The sequence below is a fragment of the Pelodiscus sinensis genome, chromosome 3 (genome assembly GCF_052426305.1).
Source record: "Pelodiscus sinensis isolate ZL-2025 chromosome 3, ASM5242630v1, whole genome shotgun sequence".
In the NCBI taxonomy this organism is placed as follows: Eukaryota; Metazoa; Chordata; order Testudines; family Trionychidae; genus Pelodiscus; species Pelodiscus sinensis.
In genome coordinates, this window is record NC_143054.1 from 135018826 (window position 1) to 135042395 (window position 23570).

The window sequence follows — 23570 nt, forward strand, 5'->3', positions numbered from 1 at the left end:
GGGCTTTGGGCTCTACAGTAGGGCTATGTCTACACTCGTGGCTTCTTGCGTGAGTAATATGCAAATGAGGCTAAGCGTGGAATACCTAATGAGCCACCATTTTTTTCAGAAGAGGCTCTTGTGCAAGAAGGAGCGTCTACACTGCCCCTTCTTGTGCAAGAAAAACCCTCTTGCACAATGCCGTTGTTCTTGTCAAGTAATAGGTGTAACGGCATTGTGCAAGAGGGTTCTTCTTGCGCAAGAAGGGGCAGTGTAGACGCTCCTTCTTGCGCAAGAGCCTCTTCTGAAAAAAATGGTGGCTCATTAGCTATGCAAATAAGGCTCGGCGATATTCCACGCTTAGCCTAATTTGCATATTACTCGTGCAAGAAGCCGCGAGTGTAGACATAGCCTAGGTGTTTTACATGCATACACTAATGCTGTCTGAACATTTCTTTGGTACAAGGTGAGAGAGGATTAAAACATTCCTACCTGTTTGTATTGGGCCAGAGAATCTCAGTGACCAGAATGGCCTGTATGAATGTGGGCAGCATGAGGAAATAGATGGATCTCAGCAGACCACCATAGGGTGGGTGGGAGGGAATAGCAAATATCGATGTATGTTGCCAATGTGGTGTAGTTATTCCAGATTTCGGCAAAGAAAATGGATGCTGGATTAAACATTTAGAAGCATTTAGGGCTAGAGCCTCACCTGCTGTAAATCAACATCATTCTATTGGCTCTGGTAACTTACCCTAGGAAAGGAGTGGGCCCTCTTGTTTATTAAATGTCTTGCAAAAGTCAAACTTAGATACATTTTAAACATCTGTGGTTAGCTTCCGCTGAATTTGAGTAGCCAACTCTAAGGAGCCACCTCTTTTTCAGCAGAGAATGCTCTTACTAGGCAGTATGGCCTATTGCCCAGAGCATGCCTCTGGCATCCGATGACCTGGGTCTAGTCCTATGTCGGCTGCAGACTTTGTGTAACTTTGAACATGTCTGCTCTTAACCTGTCTGGGCTTTAGTTTCCTCTTCTGTAAAATGGAGATAATAATGCTTGTTTGTTTTTGTAAAGTGCTTTTGGATGTTGGGTCTTTTAAAACACTAAGTAAGTCCAAAATAGTATTATTACTTTTGACTCTCTTAATTTTTGCAATAGGTTCTTGAATAGGGAAAACATAATATCCAAGCAGTTAACTGGAATGAATTATAGAGCTGGCTGGAGAACAGCAGTTCTGTTTCATGGCAGCTTTTTAGGTTTTAAATTCGGTTTTGCTCAACATTGGAATGAAAATAAAACATTTTGAAAGTTTTTTGGAAATCAAAATGGCATCAAAGTGTTCATTTTCAGATCAGAAAGATCAGGTTTCTGGTTCAAATAATTTTCTACCTGTCTTTCTCTCTGAAATTGACTAGCAAGTCCATGCTAGACCTCTGAAATCTTCCCATTTGAAAATTTAGTTGAAATGGATATATTTCAATGAAACATATTGTCTCTGACCAAAAAAAAAAAAAAGTCTTCCATCTTTAGCGAGTTAATAAGAATTACTTATTAAATAGATAAAGGAGCTCTTAAAGGAGAAGGATCCAGGCTTATCAGGAATGGCAAGGGTTTTGAATATCGAAACCTACTATTGCTAGAACTATAAATTTTGGGGCCAAATGAATCCCCAATGTTATGACGTTGAACTCTTAAGATCTGCATCACAGATGAGTTTGTCTCTTAATTTTGAAGTGTGTTTCATTGAGAGATAATTGAATAGATTTGGATAAAATAAGAATTCACTTGAACTTTCACTTTTAATTCAAATATAAAAGAAACCTGCCTTGGGGATCTTTGATTTCTTTTTGCTGTGGTTGTTCTGTTTTAATAGAGTTCTGTAACTAGTGGTTTTATTTGGGAACAAAAACACTGTGGGATAATATGTTCTCACAGTGCTTCCATCATAGATATAGTCACTTCTTGAAACATCTGAATCTCAAAGGTTTGAGTGGACTTCAGATGAGTATCTAAACTGAACTTTGGAATCCTTTGAACCCCTGGAGGTCCAGCTGCTCTTAATGTCACGTGATTTTCTTACTTTTTAAGGAGAAAAATGTTCCATTTCTGAACTTTAAAAACTCTAGAGGTGGAAAAAAAAAAGAAATTCCTTTTACTTGATTTGTGCCTTCCCTGGTGAGGGCTGTACATATTGAGCCAATGTCACTCGATACGTTTCATTTATGACAAAAGTTGGATAATAAATAGCATTTAATAGGAATTGTTGCAGACTGCATTAACCTCAGAAATGGGAAAGCACTTCCATTTTCCCATTATAAATGTAGTGCAGCAAAGTTGAGCGTGGCAGGATAAAAGTGGTCCTGTTTTGCTGTCATTTTCTACTTAATCACAGGCAATTTCAGTGAGATTTGCTGAGCCTTTTTGCCTGTAATACCCAACTATAGTGCAGATTTGGATCTGCTCTTATTTTAGCAGCACTGACTTAAGTAGATTTATGAAGATGATTTGCCCCATTTACTAAATATTCACTGACTGTTCATGTAGAGAGGATTTATTTTCTGCAAGTAAATTTCACTGAAATGCAGGAAATTAATGAAGCCCATTCAAAACCCATAGTGCAAATCACAGCATTTAAAGTAGAGCCAGTGGAAAGTTCTTGCTAGTCTCCAGTTCACGGTGCGAGCTTTTGGGTAGGATCTGCGTATAAGCCAGAAATCACACAGAGCCCACATCTTTAAAGCGCACTTTGCATAACATAAGTAGACCCTTATTTGGATGCTATAAAAAGAGCTAATATCTTTGCAACATAATGCAGTCCTGATCTGGGCTTCCAGTTGTATCATATGGAATGATGGCTGAAACATCAGCCTAACCCAAGCACACTTGCTTTAATTATAATGAAGTGAATTCACAGCTCATGCTTTCAGAGTGTTCGGGGGCAGATTCTCCCCTGCCTTGCAGGTGGGATGATAATTTATGCCTGGATAAATTGGATCTATGAAGCTACCATTAGAATGAGAGTATTTTATCTCTGCCCTCTACTCAGGGGGTCAAGTAAACATTATGGGCCCAGGGGCAAAGGGGAAGGGTTGGCTCTGTGCCCCCAGGGGCACAGAGAGAAGAAGGGGCAGGGCCAAGAGCAGTCAGCCGTAAAGCCTCCTGAACCACGGCGCTGCACCTACCCCTACTCCCCAGAGGTGCACAGAACAGCACTCTGGCACTCCAGCAACAATTAAAGGAGCCTGGAGCTCCGGCCGTCACCGCTGCCACAGTAGTCATGGCACTGGCTGGCATGGCGCTAGCTTCAGACTCTTTGAAATACCAGGCCTCTGGGCAATTGCCGCTCCTTCCCCCGCCCCGTCGGCAGATCGGCCTGTACTTTGCACAGGTATAAATGATTTCTAGGGGCAAGGATGTGGAAAATCAGACCCGCGATGCATCACAATGACATGAAGTAGCCAGAATGTCAAGCCTTCTGTTTCCTGTTTAAAGGTGGTGCCTGGACAGAGCAGTAATTATCCACTCTGTTCAGTTGATTTGACATATGTTACTGTACAGACACCAGTAAATTCAAGAACTTCCTGGGCAATTTCCTAATTTGAGTCTGAAGAGTAAAGGAACACTGTGGAAGCTGCTGTTTTTATGATCTAAGTGGTGACCTATAATATTCACCCCCTATAGTCACAGATGTATTTTATCTAAGTGCACCTCTTTATTCAGTACTACCTTTACAATACTCTTTGTACAAAATGTGCCTTGTGAGGTATCATTTGAAAATTAATATCTCACTGATCAATTAATATCATGGTGAAACCTAGACGACAGCACGAAACCTCTTTCACCACAGGACTCCGTGTCTCTATCCTTACAGCGGGAAGGAATTTTATCTAGAGCAGGGATAGGCAGAGAGTGGCCTGCTGCTGGCCAGATGTGTGTCGCCAGGGTTAACCTCTGGTGGACTGCTCTAGATACTCAAGTTTCTTGTGCGACCACAGGTACGGCCACTTGGAGCTCCCTTTGGATGCGGTTCACCATTCCCGGACAATGGGAGCTGCAGGAAGCAGTGCAGGCCAGGCCATCACTCTCATTTGGCCAGGAATGTTGAACTATGGCCAATGGGAGCTGAGGCAGCCGTTCCTGTGGACATACAGGTAAATGAAGCGTCTGGTGGACCACCAGGTCTACACTGGCCACGAGTTCTTGCGCAAGAACACTGACATTCTAATGTATGAAATCAGTGCTTCTTGCGCAAGAACTATGATGCTCCTGCTCAGGAATAAGCCCTCTTGCGCAACTGTTCTTGTGCAAGAGGCCAGTGTAGACAGGCAACATGAATTTCTTGCGCAAGAAAGCCCTATGATTAAAATGGCCATCAGAGCTTTCTTGCACAAGAGACTATCTACACTGGCATCTCTTGCTCAAAGGCACATGCCAGTGTAGACACTCTCTTCTGGGAGAATTTTTGCACAAGAACTCTTCCGCAAAAGAGTTATTGCGCAAAATCATGCCAGTGTAGACGTAGCCAGTGTGATCTGCAGCCTGCATGTGAGCAGCCCAAGTTGGCAACTACAACAGCAAAACGTTGTGAGGCATCCCATCTACAGGTCGGATGAGTGACACAACCCCTGACTAGTGGAGATTGCACTCTGGAATGTGACACCATCTCAAGGGATACTTGGATGTGAAAAATCATCCCTTTGGAGGTGAAAGAAGTAACGGGAATGCTTGAGGATAAAAGACACAGCAGATTAAGAACTTTTGATTGTGAAGTTCTTGAAATTCAGGTAGAAACAAACTAACAGCATTAGAGCAGTATCAGAACAGCCGACCGACCTCTTATCTTTCTGATCTTCTTAAGTAGCACCATTGTGACAGTGATATTTCTAAATTTAGCCTACGGCCAACTGCTAGCCTTGGGATTTTTCTGAAGACTTCAATGACTCTTGGCCTTCTGACAAGCCCAGAGACCCATCAGTCATCTCAGTATGTCTCTGGCGTATTTAATGTATATATGTTTGACAGGTCTCAAGCCAGTTAAAAAAACCAAAACCCATATATCAGCCATGAATTGTCACCTGCCAAGGTACTCTGCAGCAACAGCCATTTCAGTGCTCATGTCAGATCCAAAATTGTGTTGGTAAAGCATGTAAACAATTCACAGGTACTAAAGTGAAAATTGCCAAAATTACTGTGCTGGCAAAGTCAAGGAAATGCCAGATGTTGCAGATATCAATAATACATTCCCAACACCAAACAATGATTCTTGTCAAGAGGCTGAATTAAATTAGAGGTACTATTCAGCTTCTAGCAGCAAACCTACCAAATGTCCTTCATTTTAAGGGACATCACATAATCTTAAAGTTACTGTGTTCCATTCAAATTAGGTGACCCCTCACTATTTACTATTACTTCACTTGTAATGTAAATAAGAGTTGTTTACACTAAGGCTATGTCTAGACTGCCACTTTTGTTCAGCAAAAGATACGCTCCGAAAGTTGTGTACCTTTTTCCGATAGTTTTGTTGGAAGAGGCTTTTCCGAAATTTGGCCCATCTACACTGGGCCAAATTTTGAAAAAACCTCCTCTTTTGGAAGAGCCCTTATGCCTCATAAAATGAGGAAGACAGGGCTTCTAAAAGAGCATGTATGCTTTTCTGCAAAAAATATCGGACGAGCAGACGCATTCCTGGATCCGGTGGAGTTTTCCAGGAAAAACTCCATAGTCTAGACATAGCCTAAAAGAATCAATCCCAACTCATTTTATAGCCCTGGTGGAATTCTGCAATTCTTGCATTTGTAGTCACAATAAAATCACAGAATTATTCCTGCATGAATAATTTTTTTTGGTCACTCATTTTGGGGTTTTGTCATGCTGTATTTCACATGTGGGCCATGCTTAGTGGGCTTAGCAGCTGCCTCCTACTGTGTCCAAGATGCAGGAGAATGTTAGCACCAGCTATGGTAAAGGAACCTGCCATTGCTGCCTCCTCAAAAACAATCAGGTGAAAAAACAATTCCTAGTACGGGTTGAACCTCTCTAATTTGACACCTTCAGGACCTGACCAGTGCCGAACCAGAGAGTTTGCTGGACCACGGAAGGTCAGTACTGTCTAGCAGCATTACCCACACTTCCACTGCTTACGGGGCTCTGAGAAGACAGTTAGGGGGTAAATGAGAGCTAAAAAACAGCACAAAACACTGAGAGCCAGGACTGGTGGCTGTAAACAAACTTATGGGGCCCTGGGAAACTGGGCCACATTCCTGATAAGTATGGACATCCAGCTAACTAAAATCATGCTGGACCATAGGTATAGCTGGACCAGAGAATATCAAAATTGAGAGGTTCAAGCTGTATTGACCTCCCTGGTCTCTTTTTTGTGGTACTCTCAGCAGGCATGACAGTACAAAGCATTAATAAGAAGGCGGCAAGACCAATTTTTCAGGGCCAGCCTCTCTAGCCCTTCAGTCACCCACTGCCTTCTGTGGGAATTAATCTGGGCCTAAAACCTGGGTGACGGGGGGTGAAATTCTGGAGCTGATCTCAAGGCTTTATATACTCATCTGGCCTTCACTGCCTTGGATTATATACGTACAGCTGTAGGCAATCTTAGCAGTCATTCAAAATATGAGAACAGCAAGGATGGTAGCAGTGAGAGATGGTACCAATATCTTTCAGTGGTCTGCCCAGCATTGGTTTATCACCAGGGTCTACCCAGCTCTTCATTTGCCCTTATGTACTGGGTGCATTACTCTTGTGGGATGTACCTGCCCTCCTGCCTTTTCAGGGGGAGAGTAATAGCATGAATGCCAATTTCTCTTGGAGTGAAAAACTGTAACAATTTAGCGTTTTTTTTTTAAAGGTTGTTTTCTGTCAGTGGCCAGGAAATATAATAGTGTCTTGAGCAATCACAAGCTCATTCTGAATCCTAATACCACTATATTCTGATTATTTGAGCCTTCTGGGTGAGAAGGGACTCTTGAAAGTGGCCTGAAACTTGGCTTTGGGGATTGTTTTCTATGTCTTTCCAAGGTTTGAGGAACAGGCAGAGGCCACACACCACTGCACTCACAGATGCATCAGGAAATTCTTTTCAGTTAAAATACCGCAGTGTCCAGATTTTTAAAGTATTTATTTTTTTGGGAGGAAAGGATAATAAAACCCCTAGCATCACACGTAACAGACGTGCAGCTACTCAGCATGGGAGTTGCTCCAGTTACACCTACCTCCTCTCTTAGAAAAACTGATAGTAACCCTTTCTCTCTCATGCATGCCGCATGGCTGTCTGGTCTGACAGATGGGGCGGGGGGGGGGGGGGGGAGGGAATTGATGTAGTGGTTTGCTGGAAGAGGCTACTAAGGAATGCTGCCTTAAAATTTTGCCACCACGTCAAAGGGAAGGCTGGAACAATTTCCTTTCTACCGTTGGGATCCATTCCCTTTCTGCACTGCTATGTTTTACATACGGTCTGGAGCTTAAGGGAGAGTGGCACCTCTCCCCTTCTTAAAATATCCATGGAACTGGTATTCAGAAATCATACACTTGAGCTAGTTTCAGCTGAGGTCATCTTCATTTGAAGGACTAAGTATTCAGAATATGTACAAATGGTGATGAGACTCATGCTCTGCTTTTTGCATTGTTAACTCTCGTGATTTCTGAGACAAGTTTCATGCTATTTGATGGTTTTTCTTAAAGCTGCAGTGAGAATTGCAGCTTTCATTGAAGGGGTGGGGGGAATACAGGCAGTCCCCGGGTTATGTACAAGATAGGGACTGTAGGTTTGTTCTTAAGTTGAATCTGTATGTAAGTCGGAACTGGCGTCCAGATTCAGCCGCTGCTGAAACTGACCGCCAGTTCTGACTTACATACAGATTCAACTTAAGAACCCCAAGCGTCCCCAAGTCAGCTGCTGCTGAAACTGATCAGCGGCTGATTCCAGGAAGCCTGGGGCAGAGCAACTCTGCCTTGGGCTTCCTGTAGTCAGCGCTGGTCAGTTTCAGCAGCGGCTGACTTGGGGACGCCTGAGGCAGAGCAGCTGGGGTGCTGCTGGGTTGCTCCAGTAGCACCGCTCCTCGCTCCTTGGCGCTACTGGACCAACCCAGCAGCACCCCAGCTGCTCTGCCCCAGGCGTCCTGATTCAGCCACTGCTGAAACTGACCAGCAGCGGCTGAATCAGGACCTGGGGCAGAGCAGCTGGGGTGCTGCCGGGTTGGTCCAGTAGTGCCCAGAGCGGCGCTGCAGGACCAATCGGCAGCGCCCCAGCTGCTCTGCCCCAGGGTCCACAACAAAAGCCTGGTCTGCTGGGGGGGGGGGGAGGGCGGGCACACTAGCTGCGCCCCCCCCCCCCCAGCAGACCAGGGACACGGGGAGCAGAGCCGCAGCAGCAGCGGGGTGCCACGCCTCTGAGGCTTTGCTCTGGCAAAGCCTCAGAGGCGCGGGACCCCGCCGCGGCTGCGGCTTCAGTCCCGGTGCCCCTGGTCTGCTGAGGACCGTCTCCAGCAGACCAGGGGCACCGGGAGCGAAGCTGCAGCAGCGGTGGGTTCCCGCGCTTCTGAGGCTTTGCCAGAGCAAAGCCTCAGAAGCGCGGGAACCCGCCGCTGCTGCGGCTTCGCTCCCAGTGCCTGTGGTCTGCTGGGGACCGTCTCCAGCAGACCAGGGGCACTGGGACTGAAGCCGCAGCAGCGGCGGGTTCCCGCGCTTCTGAGGCTTTGCCAGAGCAAAGCCTCAGAAGCACGGGAACCCGCCGCTGCTGCGGCTTCGCTCCCGGTGCCTGCAGTCTGCTGGGGACCGTCTCCAGCAGACCAGGGGCACCGGGACTGAAGCCGCAGCAGCTTAGAAAGCCTCAGAAGCGCGGGAACCCGCCGCTGCTGCGGCTTCAGTCCCGGTGCCCCTGGTCTGCTGGAGACGGTCTCCAGCAGACCAGGGGCACCGGGAGCAGCTTACGAATGGGGCTTTCTCGCCCCGGAGCTCGCAGGCAGCAATCCGGCACCTCGACCTCCGGGGCGAGAAAGCCCCGTTCGTAAGTGCGGATCCGACGTAAGTCGGGGGACTGCCTGTACGTTTCTAGCCCTCTTGCTTGTGGAGAAAAGCTTGAAAATATGAACCCTCAAGCCACATGATTTTGAGGGTCCTGACTCAGGGTTCTGAAAGCCTGTATTTGGTAATACTCTACTCTGGGGAGCTCACATGTGTACTGTTCCCGTATCCCACAAGAGATCTTTATCACTAACAAATGCAGCAAAAGGGGAAACTGAAACAGAAGAGTTGCATTGGTAGCAGGCCTCTGCATGCGCATGCGCACGTGAAGGGGGCAAAAAATGGGCTAGAGTATGTTTGTCATGTTACTTTTGGGTCAGCACCCACTCCATTGTTTGGTCATAAGGTCAGCAGAAACTCTGTTTGCAGTTCTCTATGTGTTACTTGAAGGTTATACTGTTAGAGACTCTTTTTTGGGGGAGTGGAGGCTGATTGCAAATCATCCAGTTTGACAATCCCTCTTTAAACTGGTTTGAGGCTTGGTTAGATGCACCCATTGCTGACAGCTATTTCAAGCAATGTTTCTGTTTCCTGGTGTAGACAAGGCTTTAAAAGTATCAGATGCCAAAGGAAAGTGCCAACCTCAACAGCTTTGAGGAGAATTATTTTTTTGAGGCTTAGATGAATACATGTTTAGGCTTCGTTGCGTCCCCAGCTATGCAGTTCATAACAGAATTCTCTTTCATTTCTTGACCAAGCTATACCTAACGGTTACATTGAGGGTTTTATTTTGGGCACCTGAAGAAACTTGTTCACAAATGCTACCAGTGTTTGCACTCGCCTCCCCTCAAAACATTGCACAAGTAATGTGAAAAATGGGGTCTACTAGGATTAAAAACCCATAAATGGGTAGTGTTGGCAGCAAGTTAAAAACGTCTGTAAATCATTTCCACAGATATTTCTAAAGTCTAAGCAGGGAGATCTGCAATCACAATAACATCAGTCAGCCTGAAAATTTGTGGGCTACATTTTGAAAAGTGGCCTCTAAGATGAGTGCCTCGTTTTTTGGATTTGGGGGCTGATTTTTTTCAGAGATGAGCCCCAGTAGTACCCTTTGACTTAGCCAGGCGTTTGAGATGCAAAGAATGCACATCTCATTGAGACCTGGAAAATTCAAGGCCAGTTTTGAAAATGAGTGGTTCTGAGCCAGACCCTCGCCTGTGCTGTAGAGTGAGGTGTTAGTGACCATCAGTGAGCCAGTCATAGTTTCTTGATTCATTGTACCCTGACATGAATTTAAGCTGTCTAGAGGCTGATGTAACTTGAAGAAAGGTGGCAATGGACCTTAAGTGACTGTTTATTAGCTGTAAACTAGTCTGCTGGAGTTGTACTCTCCCCCCACCTTCTTTTCCATTCACTCATCTTCTCTCTGTATGCCCTGTATTCTGGAGTGGCTGGGGACTGGTGCAGGAGCTAGTACCACTGGCTGTATGCCATTATAGATTCTCCTTATCCTTTCTCCACTGGGAGAATTCCCAAGGCTAGATTCCAGCCTCTGTGCACAGTAGTTAGAAAAGAGGGAACATTAAGAGAGCAGAAATGACAGAAGAACATCCTGAAAAATGTGAAGAATGGTTTCTTTGGGAAGGCAGGAGGGCTCTATGAAAACAAAATAACTTGTCTTCTCATCAGAAGGACCAGTAAGCAGAGTTATTTGAAGCTGGGGAGAAATGAAATGAAAATTCACACAACATATTTCACCATTTCATTGTGTGTGCGCGATTGCATGCTGCCAACATTCTGTGAACCTTGGAGTGATTGAAATGCTTTACACTGAAGTATAGAAGGAAAACACAGCCAAGAAATTTCTGTGTGACGGGACTGAAATGTTACACAAGAATATAATAATTCCAGCAAAACTGCCTGCCTGGTTTCCTGCCAGTTTGCCCAGTGCCTGGGGATTCCTAGGCTGTCTAACTCATGAGCTACCAGCTGCCTGGCTCCCAAGGTCTCTTCTCCCCTCCCGCCCCTGGATGCATTGTTCCCTGGACTTCAGTGTGTCATAGAGGTTAAAGCCAGAAGAGGGCATTCGTTTTTTTAGTCTGTCCTCCTGTATCATATAGGCAGTGGTGACTGCTGAGGAGCGATACAAGGGGTGCACCAGCCATGTGTCCTCCCCCTTCCAAGTGACACCGTCCTGCGCCACCCCTAGTCCAGGGAAAGGCTCTCCTCTTCCCTCCTCCACCCCATCCCTTCCCCCAAATCTCCACCCCGCTCTGCCCTCACCCCACCTCTTCCCCTCAGCCCCTTCCCCTGTGGCTCTAGTGATTGGCTCCTCCCCCCCATGCACTCACCAGTATGGGGAAGTGAAGCAACCTGGCCTCTGCCTGCTCCCAGGTGCGTCGCTCCACTTCCCACTGTTGATGAGTGCGAGGGGCAGTTCCACCCATTCCCTCAAACCTCCATCCCCATGTGTCCTTTTCAGCCCCCTCCCCCATGTGTTATCCCTGCACATAGACCATTATATTTTACACTATTACCTCTGCATTGTGCTTTGTAACTTGCTTGACTAAAGCGTATCTTCCAGAAAGGCATTCAGTCATGGTTTGAAACCATGAGGAGATGGAGAACCCACCACTTCTCTTGGCAGTTTGTTGTGGTTGATCAGCCTCATGATGTCTTTAACTCCCCTCACTAATTTCGTCACCTCTCCTGTATATCAGTTGCCAGCTATCCCCCCTTTCCATTTGTTGTATATTGCTTTTTTATTTCAAATGGCTGCCTTCCCTTGGCCAGTGAACCAAGAGGGGTTTTAGTAGGGTTGCCAGATGGTTGAAACAAAAATACCGAACACCCACCCCCCCCAAAAAAAATTCTGATGAAGGGAAGAAAAAGTGGGGGAAGACCAAAGTTGTTGAGCAAAAACAAAAAAGGACTCCAAGGAGTTGAGCCAAAAAATGCATTGCTTCCCCTAGGTCTTTTGGCCGGCAGCCATTTTGTGTCAGCAGCCTTGGGGAACCAGGTAAGCATGGGGGGCTCAGGCGTGGGGGAGGCCAGGCGCTGAGTGTTTGCAGGGTTGCCAAGTGCCTCGCATTTTTGCCTCCTGACCGGGGGGAAAACTTCAGAAAATACTGGACATTTTAGGTGTCCGGTATTCTCTGACATTTTTTACTGGATAGGAGCCGAAAATACCTTACTGTCCAGGTGAATACCAGACACCTGGCAACCCTAGCTTTTAGCCAAGCTTTTTCCTCTTTCTTGATGATGGAATTATGGCTTTTTGGAATCTAATAGTCTTCTAGAACTCCCACTTTTCATTCACATTTTTCTGTCTAATTTTTTTCCTCCCAGTCAACTTCTCATAATTTTCCTCAGCTTTGAGAGACTAGCCTTTTTGAAGCACTAAGTATATGTATTACTAATTGGGCCTATCCTTTGTTTGCCCTTATTGTATGTAATCGAGTCATAATCACTGGTTTGCCGGCAACTGCCAACTTGCAGCCTAGTGATTAATTAATCTGTATTCATCATAATGAGATCCAAAATACTCTAACCTTATTGTTGGGCGTATTCCCTCTTGTGTTAGAAAATTATCTTAGGACATGAGTTCTCCGGGATTTTTCTCCCAAACTAAGTCTCCCTAACTTATTTTTTCTTTGTGCATATTACAGATAGATTCTTAAGGAGTTCCTCTGCACCTCCTGTTCTCTGGTTGGATTTAGTCATCTCTGGCAGACCCTCACCAGGCCCCTTTCTGGACATTTAGTTAGCATATTGCTCCATGTACACTTGGGATTCTGCCACTTCTGAGTAATCTCCCCTTGACCTTTTTCGCCTGCTCTGTTTTTCCTAAATGGGATATACCCTGTCATTTTAAAACCCCAGTCATGGAAATTGTCTCCATGCCACTTTTATCATATTTTGTCTCCTCAATGAGGAGTGGACTGTCCAGTTCTGTGGGATAATCGTCTGGTGAGTTCCTAGCTGTCTAGCTCTCCAAGCTGCATATCTAGCAGACAAATGAATTACCCATTACTCCAGGTGGCCTGTTTCCCCTTTCACCCACAAGCAGTTGCATAGCCTGGGAGCCAACCTGAAATAAAAAAAAAAAATCCATTTCTGGTTTCTCCAAAAATGTAGCACTTCTAAAATTTCCATTCTATGAAAAAAATTACATTTCCAATTTGTCATTACAATTTGGAACAAACTAACCAGTAAATTGGGAAATGGCAATTTTTCTACAGGATGGAAATTTTGGTTTCTGCATGGTCCCGCAAGAAGCTTTCTTGGTCTGTGTCTAGTCTAGATTTGCAAATTCATCATGTGGAATTTTCAAAATCCATGTAGGCTTTGGACTAGCACTTCTTACATTAAAGTCATTGAGAGTTTTATCAGGCTACGTCTGCACTGCAGCACTATTTTGGGATAGCAGAGGTATCCCGAAATAGCTATTTTGCATCTTTTGAGTGTGCCCATTATTTTGAAATATAACGGGCTTGCTGTTCTGACATCCCTGTAAACCTCATTCCACAAGGAGTAAGGGACGTTTCGGAATAGTGATTTATTTTGAAATAAGTGCTGTGTAGACAGCACCGAATTTCAAAATAAGCTATTTCAAAATTAAGTCAAAATAAGCTACACAATTTGCATAGCTCAAATTGCGTCGCTTATTTGGGGCTGTGGGTGCAGCGTAGATGCACCTTCACTGATTTTAAGCGTTTATTTGACTGAAACCATCACATCTTTTGAAATTCACCCACATTACTAATGGTAACTAATCAATAACTCAAGAAAAGGAATACAAATGAAAGTGCTAGTCCGAAATCTAGTTGTGATACTTAATCTGGCTTCCTGCTAGAAAGATAAACAAATAGTTTATCCTCCATGATAAGTTAGAACATTGTATATTGGCAGCAGATGACTAGAATTTGTTTTCAAATTCAAATAATAGTTTATGGCCTTCCAGACAGAATTTTCAAAGTGCAGCTAGGCAAGGCACAAAATGAAATAAACTTTTCCTCTTTTATCTTGATAGTATAACAATGCTATACTCAAAAGGCAGTTAGTTTAGGCCCCAAGTTATACATTCCTTAAAGTAAGGTAACCCCCTACCTGCATGTTCCAGGGATCAAAATGACCCCATAGGGATGCATGAAATTCACCTTAATATAAGGAATATATTCATTTCTGGGCCTGAACATAATCACATGGTTCCTTTAACAGTAATTTATTTAGAAAGTGATTCATTATCCAGTGTAACAGACATTTATCGAGGAATGATTTATTGACCACTGAGCAGCAAAATTAAAGTTCCAATCCATGACAGGTATGTTAGTCAGATATGAGCAGGATTGAAACATGCTGTGCCTGTTTTTAGGAAATGCCTGAAGGGATTGTGATTCTTGATTTTTAAAAAAAAATTTTTTTTTGCACCTGCCACAGGATCAGATCCATGTTTTATTAACAATAAAAGGAATAATCTGTCTAAATGCCTGAGTGAAATAGTCAAAATGCAAGCTAGTCTGATTTCAGATTTTCCCATGTAAATATGTCCATACTCCTGCTGACTAGTAATACTGAGGTTCCCATGAGAGATGCTGATTCCCTCCATTTTCTTTTGACAGCTGTGAGACTTTCTGTTGCTGCCCAGTGGCATAATCCCTGAATTCCGCATATGAGCATTGGGTTCAATAGACTGTGGGATGCTCTTAATAAGGAGAAAATGAACCCTAAAGATTTTTTTAAAAACCCTTTAACTGGCTACTTGGGCATCATTTGTCATATTTACTGTCTCTAATTCACATGCCTTGAAGCCAGAGAGGATACTTTCCTTTCACCCATATTGAACATTTGTTATTTAGTTACAGCCTTTGTTTTTACCTGTGTGAATAGTTATTGTTCACAACTTAGTTGGGGTTTTTTCAAATTTGTGCGTGTTAATTTCATATATAAATGAAGTCAGTGGAGTTGTCTCTTGAATGCGTTTGTCCCACTAATTTTAATATGCTGGCACTTTTATCAGTTGAATCAAATGCATTTGAAAAAGGAGTGTTTTCTTACATGTGCACATCCATAAAAAGGTATAGTTCTCTGTATCGGAGGTCTTTTACAGATAGTGATGAAATATATCCCCAAGACCTCAGTCTATAACTTAGATGTTTTCCTACCTTATACTAAAATGCAGAAGGTAACTCAAACATCTGTTTAACCTATTTAATATATTTGTGCTCTGCAAGGTTTAGAAGTGCATGATGGCTTCTGTGCTTAGCAATGAGCTTTGCTCCATGTTTCTAAAATGTAAGGTCCATAGTTGAAAGTTTATTCTGTATATTGGTCCCTCATCAGTTGCTTTAGTACAGTTAATAAGCTCAGAGGCATAAACATAGATGACCAAATTAATCCCTAATGCAACTCCTGTGCCAGAGTTAACATGAACATAGTTGGTGTAGAAAAGCAAGATCCGGTTGCAAAAGGTCTTCAGAAATCATTAATCTTTCAACAAAACCACAGACTTTTGTGATTTCTAAACAGGGTTTGTTTGGTTTTCCCCCAGGGACTTGTACTCCTAAATCCCTTAGGTCAGGCATGTCCAAAGTCCGGCCTGTGGGCCAATTGCGGCCCGTGTTCCGGTTTAATACGGCCCCACAGGTAATTTGGCAATATCTATCTTTTATGGCCCCCAACGAATCCATATGTATTGAGATGAATACATTGTAAAATCTCAGTTAATGTCAGTTGGTCTAAATCAGTTATAAATATATTTGGACACAACATGTATACTTGGTGTTATGTTCCTGTTCATATTTTTTGAACTTAAAAGTTGACAGACAACCTTTATTACCAATAATATATAATGTACTTTTACAATGTTCCTGACATATATTTCAGCTTCCTGGATTTTTTTTTCATTTGGCCTTCAGATATGAAAGGCAGAGTGATTTAACACCTGTTTAGATTTGTCATCCATGTGATGAAATGAAAAGTATGCCGTTTGTAATAAACTTTGCATAAAATAGTTAATTTGCGTTTAATTTTAATGGTTCAAAGAATGTCAGGCAAAATGGTCGGCCCTCACGCATGTTCACTTCATAAAATCTGGCCCTCTTTGAAAAAAGTTTGGACACCCCTGCCTTAAGTGTTTTTCAATGGTCTATCCTAGAGGATTTGATTAATGCAATATTCGTGCTTCCCATAAACCTTCATTCACTTACTAAGCACTAGTAAGTCACCCTCACTTGCACCTTGTATAGCCTTGCTGATTTCAATAGGTTTGCATGGGGGAAGAAATTATGATTGATCTGTCCCTCTGGTGTCTAGTGGTGTTTTATATTGCTACCACCATACTTGCTGCATCAGGACTTGACTCCACATCTTCTAATTTGAGAAAAAAGGGAAAAGAAGTGAAGCTATTCCCACAACCCAATTGGTCCTTGAAATGGATACATACATTGAGAAAAATTGCTAGCAACAAATTCAATAATACCTCAGCACCTGTTACGTAAGGCTCCTGGTGTTTAATCTTAGCTTTTACTCTAAGGGCAGAGAAAATAAAAGTGGACAGCATTAATCTTCTGACTTCCAGTATAGTCAGGACTGCCAAGCACAGGGCAGATGACCCCAAGATGATTTACTGTTTTGCATGTTTCTTACTTCCCTTAAAGCTCGACACAAGAGAAGATCTGATTTATAGAGTCTTTATCTTGGCTCACAGAGGAATGGAGGGAGGGAGCGCGCTGATGTGGCTGCTCTGTCTGCCGCAGCAAATTCAAATAACACTGGTTGACTATTTCTCTCATCTTCCTCTTTTTAAAAAAACAAAAGCCAACAAACAAAAACCCCACACGAAACACCAGATTATTTTAGGCTCAGGAGTTTACAAGTCCAAAGTTAGAAGAGCATTTCCTATGCACCTAGAAATCCAGAGTTCTGAATCTTTAACACTCTTCACTGGCTTTCCATTACAAGAGGCAATGACGGTAATGACAATTATAGCCCTGCCCTAATAGCCTTGTACTTACAGCTGTGATTTACCACATTGGCTGAGTTCTCTTAGGGCTGTAGGGATTTACCATGTTGGCTGGGTTCTCTTAGGGAAGTATCCCAAAATAGCTATCCGGTGTCTTTTGAATGCGCCTGCTATTTTGAGATAGTACGTCCGCTATTTCAAGACCTATTTCAGCATCTCTGTAACCTATGAGAGTTAAGGGATGTCTTTAAATAGTGTGTTATTTTGAAATATAGCACTGTGTAGTTGCGCCAAATTTCAAAATACACTACTTTGAAATTCAATCGAAATAGAAGACACAATTTGTGTAGCGCAAATTGCATATCTTATTTTGAGTTTAGGGTGCTGTGTAGATGCACCCTATTAGGGCTGGTCTACATTGAAAACTTACATTGGTATAGCTATGTCCTTCAGGAGCATGAAAAATCCACACCCTGAGGAATGTACCTATGCTAACCAAACCCACAGTGTAGATAGCACTACTACCTCATAAGGAGGTGGATAAACTACAACTATGGTAGAATCCCTCCATTTGTGTCTATGCTAAAGTGCTATAATGGCATAGATCTAAAACATGCATGCACTTGCATTGTATTGTTATGCTGACCTAAGTCTTCGTATAGACAGTGCTATGTCAATTGAACAATTCTTCCCTTGTCCTAACTTCTGCCTCTTGGGAAGGTGGAATACATACCTGGACAGGAGAATCCCTTCCATGGGTGTAGATAGTGCCTGCACAAAGGGCTACAGTGTTGCTTCTGTAGCGTTTAAGCTTGATGTTTTCTTAAGAGAGCAATCTGTTCAACAGCTGGATGGCTTTCCACTGAAACTTCTAGAGGCCAACTGGTGGCCACTTGAAATGATGAAGTCCTTGTATTTTTTTTAAAAGAAGTGTACATTAGCCAGACTACTGGCAGCTGGGCTTGCAAGTATCTGTCTCTCCAACATGGTTTTAAAATGTAAAAGGACAATTGTACTGTAAAAACATTTTTTTTAAATGATATCTGTTTAATTGGCTATGTGGCTTGCAGCAAATCTGGGTTTGGAACAAAAACAGTCCTTGTTCCCAGGCTAGCTGTAAGGTTTACATGATGACCTCTGTAGTACCACTATCATAAGCAAAAAAGAACTAGATAGCCATTGATGGAGGTTAGGTCCATCAATGGCTATTAGCCAGGATGGATAGGAATGGTGTCCCTAGCCGCTGTTTGCCAGAGGCTGGAAATAGATGACAGAAGAGTGATCGCTTGATGATTACCTGTTTCGTTCACTCCCTCTGGGGCATTTGGCATTGGCCACTGTTGGCAGACAGGATATCGGGCTAGCTGGACCTTTGGTCTGACCCAGTATGGCTGTTCTTAAGCTGATTCTAGTCACGCTGTTATCTTGATGGCATCTGAGCCATGAAAGTTCAGTGGTATAGACTGCAGAACCCATGATACAGTGTGAGAGGCTGGCTATGTCAGGTATCTTTCAAGAGAGGGAAGAGAAGAAAAAGAAATTCCCTTTTAGGAAAGGAAAGAGGAGTGAAATTATTTTGGAACAAAGGGCAGATGACAGTGTGAAGTCCCTGACACTAGTGGCATAGCCAGAAGGGCCCACAAGTGGACCTCAACGTCAGCTGGGTGGGCAGTGATGGAGGGCAGGGATTAAACCCCAGTGTCCTGGCCCCACTAAATTTGAGAGAAAAGATAGGAAGAGAAGAAATAAAGCAAAAAGATGCAAAACTCATCTAGGGTTCAAAGATACAGTGATGAGGAAGAGTGACTCTATTGACCCATCCCCTGGGCCAAAAATTCTTCACAAAGCTGTAAGATAATACTGCTTTAACATGAAGAATGAATTGTTCCTTTTCTTAAAATGCATGTACATCTAGGAATCAGTACCATATACACCGGTTAGTTCTTGCAAAGGATAGTAATGAATTTTGGTGTTTCTCTCAAGCCATTGTCTGGAACTTCCATTTTTTGTCTTTTAATGGGAGGGTAGGCCTTTTGGCTGGAGGACCCCATCAACATTTTTCATCTCTGTCAGACTGCTGTGGGCAGAAGTCTGCTTCCAGACTTGCACCTTTTTGTTCTGAGACAAAAAAAACCTGACGATTTCGCCACTTCTGACAGAACATTGGTTTTTATCATCAAATAAGCTTTTGAAGGCACTTACGCCTCACTTTGTTCATCTGTCTCTAGGCTTACAGCTACCAGTCTGCTTAGAATGATGATTCATGCCTGCTGTGAGTATCAGCAGGTCAGACAGAATCCTATGAACTGGGTGCGAAAGGAGCTTTTTGACACATGAATTTATAGAGAAAGGTAACAGCCCACATTGAAACTGAATAACACCTTATTGAAACAGGAAAAGGCTTTGGGGATAATGCCTACAGCTGAACAGAAAAATATTCACGATTTTAAAAAATGCTCCCATTTCAAATTGAGTTCAAGTTTTGAAATCTCAAATATTTTAGTGAATTGACAAATTGAAAAAAAAATTGGTTTGGAACATTTTGTTAATTTTGAAACTGTTGCTTCCATTTCAACCATTTTTATGCTAAAATGTTTTCTCCTGTCATTTAGTTCAATTTTTAAAAAGTCGCTTCAACCTAGAACCCAGATTTTTTTTTGTCAAATAATTTCAAAACTTCTTTTTCACTATTAATTTCTTGATTTAAAAAATCCAAGTGGATTCTTTTCTGCAGTTTTGAGTTTTTGATGAATCAACATTTTTGATGGGAGAAACAGCTGCTGAAAAATTCTCAACTAGCTCTACTCATGCTTGCTGCGTTGAAATTGTTGGGATGAAACCAAGGCAAAATCTATACTGCTGTTTCACGTGATGGCCCATAAAATCTGAATGAAAGCTTTTTTTTATAGGAGAAGACTATTTTTGTGAAGTTATGATAGCATCTGGTTCCTGTCTCTGGGAAATCCAGAGAATCCACAGGAACCAACCAGCATGCCATCTGCTGCAGAACAACCCTACAGCATAGTTGAATGCATCCGACAAGCACTCATTTAAATGGCTGCAATGTGTATAAAGTGCCTGTGTTGAGTGTTGGGAAGAGGTCAAATCAGAATGAGCGAAGTTTAGTTAGCACAAGTAATGGGAATTTTGGTGAAAAACCCTTGAATAAGATTCCTTTTGTCACATGAGTGAAGAGTGGGCTGATAAGATAGCAACACCTGAGTCAACAGGATTAATCAGACCTTCCATTGTCTAAGAGAATATATACCAGCCATAACTAAGGCTAGAGGAGTTGGCAGGAACATGGCTGAGTCTTTCCCAGATGAGTTCAAAGGATGGGGTGGGTGAACTGACATTAAGTAAAAATTATTTTGAGACATAAAGGCTAAATGTTTCTCACCGTACTTGCATGAGCAATCCCCCTGCTTCCAGTTGCTATTGAGTGATTGTGGAGGGCAGGATTTGCCCCTCTCACTTCCAGTTTGACCACATTTGTCATTCTAATGCTGCAGTCTCTTTTTCCTCTTTGTCAGCAGTTGATATTTAGCAAAAACATGAGTTACTTTATATTCCAAGATGACTTTACTTGGGTCAAGGGTTGCTATTGGGAATAGTCACATCCAAAACAATACAAGGCACAGTCTTTTAGCAAATAAGCTGTTTGGTGTGGGATCCATCGTAATTGTGTACCTTGTATAATGTAGAGAACGTGACTTAACAATAATAGTAAGAGGAGAGGACCCTGTGAGTCTGTCCTTTCTCTGTGACTAGAAATGGGCTCAAGTCACCCAGTTCCAGTGTGGGTCTAGACCCACATTTCTCTTCACATTTAGGGTATGTCTAAACTACATGGCTCCGTTGACGGAGGCATAAAGGATCTACTGATGAAGGGTTCTGGGGTCGGCAGATCCCCATCTAGACTGCTGCGCTGTGCCGTCAATCAGCTGATCGGCACAGCGCAGCGGCCATTTTGATTTAAATGAAGCAGCAATTATTTAAATCGCCGCTTCATTTCCCTTTGCTGTCCTGCCTAATCTACATGGCTCTGTCGACGGAGCTATGTAGGTTAGACACACCCTTAGAGATGTTCAAATTAAAGGTTGCAATTCAGGTCCATTGCAAATGCCAGTCATAACGTTCTAGGGTAAAATTTTCAGAAGTGCCAAAGGGTAAAGTTTTCAAAGGTATTTAGGCATAAAATACAGAGGGATGCTTAAATGGGATTTTCAACCATGCCTAAGCAAATTAAATGCTGACTACCTTTGAAAATCTGACCCTTAAGTGATTCAGTAACTTGTTCCATTTTTCAAAAGCTACTTTGACCCCAGATTTTTTGACGTATTTAGGCATTGCTGTGCATAGCACTGAAACAGCTAATTCATTTAAGAGTCTTAATGGTCATTTTTGAAAATGACTTAGGCTCTCAGGAGCCTAAGAGTTGTTAAAAATCAGTGGGACTTATGCTGCTAAGGGCCATATTTTAAAAAGGTATTTTAGATGTCTCTTTCTCATTGATAGAAAATGGCACTTTGGCTCCTAGGTCATGTTAGCACTGCAGCATACATACATAATCTACTATATATTTGAGAGAGTCCGTCTGTCTGTTCAAGAACTCCTCCTAAGTGGTAAGAGCTAGGACAACCAAATTTGGTATGTAGTTTCCTCTTATCATAACTTAAAAAACAAGGTAAGGGCTTGGTTGTACCAGGAAAATGGCATGTACCTGGTATGGGATTGCGTTACATTAAACTGTGCAGAAAAGAGACAGAATCACCAGGCAGGGGCAAGGGGCTGGCTGGGGATGGTCCCCTTCTCAGAATACCCAAGACACAGACAGACATACCTTCCCTCCCTCTTGAGGGAGGACAGGAGGGCTGAACTCCCCTCCTCCCAATTCATATGGGGACATTGCTGGCTGTTCCCTTTCGTCATGAAGTGAGGGAACGTGCACAGTTCAGTGTGGGTAAACATCGATGAATTAAAAACATTTTAAAAATCAGACTTTTTATTTAAATCGGTTTTCTTTATTTTTTTTAAATAATCTATTAAATACTGCATTTCTTATTTAAAAGTAACAGTTACAATTAAATCTTGTCACAAACATACTTCACATACACTTACAATCTCATAACATGAATTAATGGCTCTACTCTAGTCTGTCCAGCCTAACTTCCAGCACTTGCTTCTTGAAAGTGTTGGGCCTTCATTTTCTGTCTCTTGGCAGTCTAAAAAGTAAACATGCAAAGAAAGACATGGGCTGGATAGGATTGTTTTTATTCTGTGCTTATGTGGTGGTCGACTTTGGCCAAGCATAGCAGAGGAATTAGTTAAGACATTGTCTTAAAGACAGAGACACAATGTACAGTATAGGAAAGGATGGAGGCAGCATAGAAAGGAACAGTGCAGTGGACTGGAAAGAAAACAAGTGTGTTGTTCAGCACACACACAGCTTCCTATATTCCTCCACATTTTTGCCACAGAATAACTGTCATGGCTTTTGGGTGTAAAAGAGACCCTATCTGGGAATATTTTGAAGAATTTTGTTCCCTGGATAAAAAAGGAAACCATATCAACTATAAACAGTTCAAGATGTTACAGGACCTAGCTGCAAGAATGAAACATCGTAAGGAAAACTTCTTATTGAAAGAAAATGATGTGGATGAAGATATGGATATGGCTGAGTGGATCAACTGGTTTTAACATAAATTATTCACTTTGCAATGCATCATTCTCCAAGATACTCTCTATGCCTTTCAGTATAAGTGTGATTTGACAAGTAAATTCACAAGCTGTTTACAGTGTTAGGATGTTTCTAGAAAAAAGTTTAGCTTAGCTAATCCTTATGGTTTGTGTAATTAGTTAACTAGGTTTAGAATTTATCACCCTAGCGTACAATACAGAAAGCTATAGTAAGAGAAATATAGAGTTGCCAGTTTCCACTGTAATTTTTACTGAACACTTCCTTCCTGGCCCCAGGCTGCTGCGACGAGAGGGCTGAGGTAGTCCTCTCTCCCCAGGGAACCCTTCACACTGAACCCCTCATCCCCAGCCTCACTCCAGACCAGTGATTCAAATGAAGCAAGTACATAAAATGCAACAATGAACTGAGTTAAGGACCCAAGCAACGCCGGGTAAATCTTCTAGTTTTGTCTACACAGCAGAACAGCTTCCATAGAATAGAACGAGACAAACTTGCCCTGGATTTCTCGGTAGCCCAGAGGTTAGAGTATTCTGTTGAGAGTGGGGACCCTTATGTTCAAATCCCTTCCCCAGGCATTGGAGAAAGTTAAATCCTGGTTATCCTAACCAGTGGGCCAAACTTTAGGAGGAGGGGCAGCAACTCCTCTTCCTCAGCTTTTCTCATATAAAGGCTTGACCTGCTTATGTGCCTAACTCCAGGAGAAAGTTTTGGCTGCAAATCACAAGTAGAAATGGGCACTGTGACACTAGGCTCATGGGGAGACCCAGAGTTGTGAGTACCTCACTACTACCTGCCCTTAGCTTGAGGGAGCTGTGTCAGTTCCTGCCAGGGATCAGCTCCCTAATTCCACCAGCCATGGGAACATGAGCACTCCCCTCTAGACTTCATAGGCCCCACTGTTACTCTATAGATCTGTGACCTGTACACCTGAAACCTTAAGCTCTCTAAAC

General features: G+C 42.9%; 1 protein-coding gene across 3 annotated transcripts in view; it reads left to right on the forward strand.

Moving 5' to 3' along the window:
• The window catches only part of KIF26B (kinesin family member 26B), a 440836-nt gene that overhangs the window by 181742 nt on the left and 235524 nt on the right, over positions 1 to 23570 (forward strand). The gene's annotated exons all lie outside the window — the stretch shown is intronic.